This window comes from Enhydra lutris, unplaced genomic scaffold (assembly GCF_002288905.1).
Source record: "Enhydra lutris kenyoni isolate GAN:26980312 unplaced genomic scaffold, ASM228890v2 scaffoldscaffold22, whole genome shotgun sequence".
NCBI classification, from domain to species: domain Eukaryota; kingdom Metazoa; phylum Chordata; class Mammalia; order Carnivora; family Mustelidae; genus Enhydra; species Enhydra lutris.
In genome coordinates, this window is record NW_019154106.1 from 305,611 (window position 1) to 313,634 (window position 8,024).

Genomic DNA, 8,024 nt, shown 5'->3' on the forward strand with positions numbered 1-8,024 from the left:
GCTTGTCAGAGAAAGAGCGAGTGCAGGAGCAGGGGTAGTGGCAGGCGCAGGGACAAAGAGAAGCAGCAGACTCCGTATCTGGCCGGGAGCCCGATGTGGGACTCCCCCCACCCACCCCAGGATCCTGGGATCACGACCAGGGCCAGGCAGGCGCCCCACACAGTGTAGCCTTCCCGGTCACATCGCGCAACTGCCCGAGCGCAGCCGAGCCACACAGCGGCCATCCAGACCGCGTCCCGCCTTCCCGCGGTACCGTCCCAGTACGCCACCCCAGAGAGGGGCTTCCCCGGTTCGGGGGTCCTTCCAAGCCACTGCCCACCGGAAATGCTGCGAAGCCTAGCAGCCTCCCCCACGCTCGCGCGTCCCCGCGCCGGGGACGCCAGCGCAGGAGCGCCCAGGGCCTGGGCTCCCCTTTCCGGTTTCAGTGAATCCCCCGAGGTGCCGTCCTACTTGGTTAAGTTCTATCCTCCCCACGTGAGTACCCCCAGCTCTCCCCAGGGTTCTCGGGTGCGCGGACAGGGCCGGCGCTGCCCGGCGGGGTGATGGCCGTGCCCGAGGCCCAGAGTCCTGGGCGGGGAGCCGGGAGAGTCGTCTCCCAGAGCTGCCCATCCCGGGAGGGGGCGGCTGTTCTCTGGGGAACAAGGTCGAGGGTTACTCAACTTGGGGGGAGATGGCTTAGCCGGGCCCTGCTTGCGCACCGCGCCGGGCGCCGACGGACCGCGGTCTCCCGCCGAGCCTCGAGAAGGCGCGCGGAGAACCAAGCCGCACACAGAGCCGGCGCCCGCAGCGGGCGCCCCAGCGCAGGGACTCCCAGCATGCCCCGGGAGGCAGCCAATGCGCAGGTGCGCACGCGCGGGCGCACTTGGACGCTCTAACGCCACCGGCACGCGCCGACTTCCAGCCCCGGAAAGGCCCCCTCGCCCCGCCAGCCCCCACCCCCACCGGAAACCGCTTCCCCTCCCCATGCACCCTGCTCTCCAGTGTCACTTCAGGACCTCGCGTCTACCCTGGCAGCGTGGCCGCAGGAGCGCCCGGTGCGTGTTCACAGGCGACCCGACCAAGGTCGGCGCCGATAAGCGCGAACCCCGGGCACAGACCGCAGGAGTTACCGACCTCCAGAAGACAGGCTGCGAGAGGGACAGCCCACTCCCGACAGGGGCGGAGCCTGGCGGGGCGCGTTCTCGCTGCGGCGTCGGGACGGGCGGTGGGGCGGGGCCTCGCGTGGGGCGAAGGCGGGCTCTGCGGGGCGGGGCGGGGCTTCGTGTGGGGCGGCCGCAGGCTCGGCAGGGGGGCGGGGCCTGGGCGTCGGGGGCGGGGACTCGCGTGGAGCGAAAGCGGGCTGCCCTCCGCGTGAGTGGAGTGCGGGGGTCTCGCGGCTCCCACGTGGCGGCGGTGCGGAGCGGTGGTCCCGGCGCGGCATCCCCCGCGTCCGGCCTGGCAGGTGCGCCTCGGACGTCCGGCCCCGGCGGTGACCTAAGGGGACGGCGCCGGGGGCTCCGTCGGGCGACGGGGAGTGAGGCTGGGGCCGGGCGGGCGCCCCGCGGTCCTCCGCGCCGCACCGCCGGGTGGGTGGAGCCGGACGGAACGAAGCGCAGACGGACGCGAGGACGGATCCGTGCGGAAGGTCGGGTTACCGCCGGGACCGCGCGTGATCCGGGGCGACGCTCGTTTCTCTGCACCGTCCAGACCTCCTGACGGCCCCGTCCCCGCGCGTCCGTTCGGGAAGCGCGTCTCGTGGAGCCCCGTGCCCGGCTGCGTCGTAGCTGCCGGGGCTGCGACCCGCAGGGACTCTCGTGCGGGAAGCGGCGGGGCGGCTGGGCCCGCGAGGAGCGGCCGGGAGGGGAGGCCGGTGTCCCCGGAGCGCCCCGCCCGCGGCCGGAGGCGGGAAGCTGGGCGCGACCGACGCGGGAGGAAAGGCCTGAGGGCGGCAGCGGGGAGCCAGGACGACGGTCCGGCGCTCCGGCAGCGCGGGGTCCTGCGGGCCCGAGGGGTGGGAGGTGCTCAAGAGAACACGCGCCGCTTCGGGCGAAGCTTTGCTGTAGCCGCTTTCGTGGACATTGTCCAGTCCCGCTGCTCGCGCTCCTGCTTTGCAGCCACAGCGCGCTGGCGGCGACCGGCGCCTCCAAAATCCGTTTCCCGCGCTCTGGGAGCCCTTCTGTGGGCCGGCGTCTCTGTGGGCGCCCGGAGGACGGAGGGCCGAGCCGGGCCAAGCTGCGGCTGGAGCCACAGGTGGGACAACACTCGGGGCAGCGCAGGTCCCGGGCATCCGGGCGTGACGCAGCTGGGTTGTTCAGAGGAGGGAGAAGCCCGCGTCCGTTAGAGCCGCCTGCTGCCCGGCGCGTCCACGCGTCCAGTCCTGCCGTCTCTGTCTTTGTGTCTAAGGGGAAACCTAGTCAAGCACTGTCGGGGCGGGGCCCAGAGTGAGTGCAGTGTCCGAGCGCGCAATGCAGGTGTTCTTGCACGAACAACGCTTATGCGCTGGGGTCCCTAAATGCTATGACTTCATTTCGGGCGCTCATCAAGGAGAAAGTGGCGGGCTGGCCCCCAGTTCTCAGAATTGACGTTTGGCAGATGAAGTTTGCAAACAAGGGAACTGCGTCCCAGAGCCGCCCATGAGACCACAGAGAGCCGCTCCTCCGGTGGCCTTTACAGGAGATGGTGGCGCACAGGGCCTGGAACCAGCTGACCTGGGGTGGCCTTCCCCGTGCTGACTGGCACCGTCATTTTCGTCTGGACACTAGCGCCACCCAAGTCCCTCCCTCTGAGCAGTGAGGAACCCAGACTCGGAGCAGGTAGATGCCGACACACGCGGCTCCAAAGACTGATGATGCAAGTTCACGCAGCACAAAACAAGGCACTTTGAGTGGGAATCTGATGTGAGGGTTAGAATTCATCACCGGACACCAGAAGGGCTCCACTGGGCTGACTCAGGCACTGGCTCCCTGGCCTACCACAATAGTTACATTTTTTGGAAAGCTGCTAAAATGGTCTGCTTTCATTTTATTCCTTTCTATGCCATAACCTCTTAGATTTGTTTCCTGAAATTCTTGTAATTGATAAAGAGAACTACTTGAAACAAAACTTTGGCCCTGAGACTGTTTGGTCCCCTTTGTGAGAACCAGTGAGGAGCTTGGGGGATGTGTTGTTGACTTTGAGACCCCTGTGAATTCGGGCGTGGAGACCACCACCATACATGTGGCTGTACCCCCTCCCACACAGAACGTGGGCCACAAGGCAGGCCGCGTGGGATTCACGGGAACTTACATCTTTATTGTTAAACTCAGCTGATGTTGGATTTGGGATTTGTGGTATGTAGAAGGACTCCGCCCCCCCCCCCAGTTTCCCCTCGTCCCCTCCCAGAGGGGACCACTCTTGCACATCTCAAGGGTGCAGTCTGTCCTCTTGATCCAGTCCCTTCCCACCTGTCCCATATGCTTATCCCCACTGAACGACATATCTTCTGAAATGCCCGCCTCTGGGTCCATTTTGCCTTCTCCTCAATGCCTGTTGCAGCGTCTCAACATAGAGGGTCTCAGGGAACAGGAACAGAGGGGCCGAAGACAGAAACCCCAGGATGGGTTTGTGAGATGTTGCCCAGGAGTATTTTCGGGTGGAGTCCCTGTTCCTACTCTACTTCTGTAAATATGTTCCTTTAAAAAATATCTTGTTTATTGAAATGTGAGGCACACACAGAAAAATGCACGTTGTGAACATAAAAGCTCACTGGGTTTTCCCCCAACCTCCTCTCAAGTGAGCTACAACCCGTTTAGGGTGGAGTAGGAGTGTTGGAGGGCTAGGCTGCTCTAGGTGTGTGCGGGTGCTTTTGTAACTGACAGTTTGTAACTTACAGCGGAGACCTGCGCTCTGGAATGCAGAGCTCCCTCTGATCTATGGACTAGGTTGTATCCTTTGGCAGGACGAAGTTCGTAATGGGGTAGGTGTAGGGGAAGTTGGGCATACCCACCCTCTTCAGGCTCAGGCTCCTTGCCACGAGTGAGAGGATTTGGCTTTGAGTTGATGGTTTCAGTCATACAGCAAGGAAGCAGCCGGTCAAGGGGACAGCACAGCTTTGGGAGTCCTGTGTCCTGTTCTGGCACGGTGGTCTCGTCACAGGGAGGACATTCTTTTCCCTCCTGCATGTAAACACTGCAAAGATTTGACATTCCTCCAAGACCCCGGGTCAGACACTAAGCAACACTGGAAGCAGCAGCCTGCTCACAGGAGTGCACAGCTGTGCAGTACTGGGCACCAACAGCCTCCATCCGTTACCTCAGGGACATGGGGGGGCCACTCCGTACCGGGGATGCTTGTACGCATGTGGTAGGGAGGAAAGCACGTGCAAAGGCACAGGGGCTTAGAATAACCCCTCCGATCTCTGCTCCCACAGGCTCATTTTTGCCTGTTTGTAAGCTTTATAGAAATGGAAGCACACTGCACATTATCTTCTTTGCTGAACAGCTGTGCAAGTGAGTGACAGCCGCCCGTTTCATTATGAGCAGGCGTGGTCTAGTTGGTGTCCCTGCTGTGTTTTCTACGGCGGGCACACACCTTCCCGACGTACAGCTGGGTGTTTCCGAAAGAGTGGGTTTTGGCTATTATGTGTAGCAATGCGATGAACACACATGTCCTTCACCGAGTGTACGTGAGCATTTCTCTTGAGTATATATCTGGGAGGGTTGTTTGGGTATCGAGGCTGTGGAGGCCTCTTAACGTGAGCTGGGAAATGTTGCCGCATTTTCTGTCTTTTCAAAGCATTCATGTAATATTGGTGCTAACTATTCCTTAAATGTTTGTTAAAACCTGTTAGCAAATTCTTTGATTTCTTCTTGAGAAGTTTTTACATCATAGATTCTATTTCCTTAGTATTTCTAGAAGCATTCAGATTTTTCTATTTCTTTCTGTGATGGTTTTTGTCATACAAATGTCAGTCCTGTCGAGTCTGTGAATCTTTGGTTAAAATCTACATCTTGAGCCTCTGCCTTCGGCTCAGGTCATGGTCTCAGGGTCCTGAGATCGAGCCCCGCATCGGGCTCTCTACTCAGCGGGGAGCCTGCTTCCATCTCTCTCTGCCTGCCTCCCTGCCTCCTTGCGGTCTCTCTCTGTCAAATAAATAAATGAAATCTTTTTAAAAAAATCTACACCTTTGGGGGATTCCTTTGGCTTGTGAACTATTGTAAGAGAGGAATATTGACTCTCTACCCCAATCATGTTTGTGTCTCTTTAGTTCGGTTAGGTTTGTGCTTTTCTATTTCTAGACTATGTCAAGAGCCCGTATCTTAAATCATCTTAGCGTCCCAACAAATGGACTCTCTCCCTCTGAGATGCTCCTCCTTGTGCCAGCAAGGCCACTGGCTCACCAACTGCTGTAGTTACAACAGAAACAGGCAGAGCACTTAGCTCGTACCCCAACCGAAACCCGTCTTTCTGACTTCTTGCCACGCTTGCCTGAAGGGCTGATGAGCTTCCCTACAAGGACGGCAGCTTCCACCTGCCAGGCCAGAGAAGCCCTGAGCCATGGAATGCCTGGAAGACACCCCCCATGTCCCCTGAGCCATGGAATGCCTGGAAGACCCCGCCCACGTCCCCTCCTCAACCAGTACCACGCGCCGAATGCACACCGGCCGCCCCCACCCCAGGATTACGTGCTCCATGCCTGCTCTCTTGCACGTACCCCGAACCTTTCCCTATAAAACCCTTGGGGTCTGTCCCGCCAGCAGAGAGGTAGGATGTTGAGGCCTGAGCCTGCCACCTCCCCTGGTTGCCGGCACCCAAACTAAATGGCTCCCTCCCTCCCAAACCTTAGTGTCTTGAGCTTTTGGCTTCTCTCACCATCAGTTTACCAAGCTGGTTCAGCAGAAGCATTGGCAAACCTGGCCAGGAGCTTTGTCCAGCCCCCCGGGACTCCCCTGGACCGAGCAGGTGGCCACAGCAGCCCGCCACGGCTCTGCCCGTTCATGTCCTGAGTTAGCAGCTGGGACGGATCAGGGAAGTCATCTCTCGGGACGCTGGTTGTGAGGTGTGTTTCGGAGGACACGGCCATGCCAGCCTTCTTTGGGGTAGGGCTTACATGCTGTTTTTTTTTCCATTCCCTGACTTTTAACCCTTCTAGAATCTTTTATTTAAGGTGTTCTCTTAGAATTGGAATGTAGTTGACTTCTGGGTTTTTTTTCCCTAGTCTGATGATTGCGCTTTTCATTGGAAAATTTAGGCTGAAAATTTACATTTAATTTAATCACTGATATATTTTGGGCGTTTTGGTTTTTCTGCCTATCTATTTCTGTTTTTCTCTTTTTTTTTCTTTTGCCGTCTTCTGGCTTTTTATTTTACCATTTTCTCCGCTTTGGTAGTTTTGCATTGTTTTAGTATTATTTTAGTAGTTACTCTAGGGATTATACATGTGTCTTTGACTTATTAAAGCTTAACATAAGCTTGTACTTTAGCCGTTCCCTGGACAATCCTAGGACCTTAGAGCATTTTGTCTTTATTTGTGACTAATGATAATTAATAATAAATATTAAGTAAATAAGTTATTATTAAGTTATGCAGTCAGTATTCATTTAGAATTTTGTTGCTCTTCAATCCTGACATCTTTCTACTTCCATCAGGGGTTCCTCTTTTTTTTTTTTTTTTTTTTTTTCTGCCTGAAGAACACCTTCTACCATGTCACTTGACATGAAAGTTTACTGGTGATAAATACTGCAGTTTTTGCTTTTCTGAAAATTTCTTGGTATGTCCTCTATTTTTGAAGGATATTCATTACTGGGTATAGAATTATAGGTTGGCAGTCATTTCTGTCAGTAGTCTGAAAACGGGACTCTGTTGTCTTCCGGCTTTTCTGCTTCCTGTCAGTCTTCCTGTCACGCTCTGAAGAAGGCATGTCTTTGTGGGTGCTGGAAGAGTTCCTCTCTATCTTCAGTTTCACATTCACTGGGCTGTGCCTCGCTGTGTCTCACCCTGACTTACCCTTCTCGAGGCACGAAGTACTTCTAGGATATGTAGCTTGATACCTTTCATCAGTTTGGGGAAATTCTCAGCTCTTCTTTCTTCAGATATTTTGGATGCCCCTTTCTCTTTTTATTTTTTAAGATTTTATTTAGTTACTTGAGAGAGAGTGAATGAGCAAGAGAGAGAGCATGAGTGGGGGGCAAAGGGAGAGGGAGAAGCAGACACCCCACTGAGCAGAAAGCCTGACGCAAGCCTCGATCCCAGGACTGTGAGATCATGACCTGAGCTGAAGGCAGATGCTTAACCAACTGAGGCCCCAGGCACCCCACCCCCTCTCTTTCTGATCTTCATTTAAGAATCCAGCTAAATACATGCTCTACCTTTCCGCTCTCCTCACATGTATCTTACATTCTTCACTAGACTTTATATCCTTTTGACTCTCCGTTTCAGTCTCAGTAATTTCCTTTGAACAGCCTTCTAGTTCACCACCTTTCTTTATCTGCATCGAGTCTGTTGTCAGTCTCCTCCATTGAGTCCTTAAGTTTAGTCATGCTATTTTTCTTGTATTGGAATTTCCATTAGTTTGTTTGTGTTTCCAAATCTCCCACCTAACCAAATTAGTTAATTTTTATCTTTTGACGGGATACTTAATGAAGTATATTAAGTATAGTTATTTTAAAGTCCTTATCTGATAATGGCATTATCTGCGTCTCTGTTAGGTTATTTCTTTTTTGTACCATTTTTATCTTAAATTCAATTAATTAAGATATAAGGTATTATTTCTTTCAGAGCTATAGGCCTGGCATTCATCAGTCTTATATAATACCCAGTGCTCATGATATCACATGCCCTCCTTAATGTCCATCACCCCATTACACCTCCAGCAACCCTCCATTTGCTTCCTATGATTAAAAGTCTCTTATACTTTCTCCCTCTCTGGTTTTGTCTTGTTTTATTTTTTTCCATTCTTCCCCTGTGATCCTCTGGTTTGCATCTTAAATTCCACATAAGTGAGATCATGTAATAATTGTCTTTCTCTGATTGACTTATTTTGCTTAGCACAATACCCTCTAATTCCA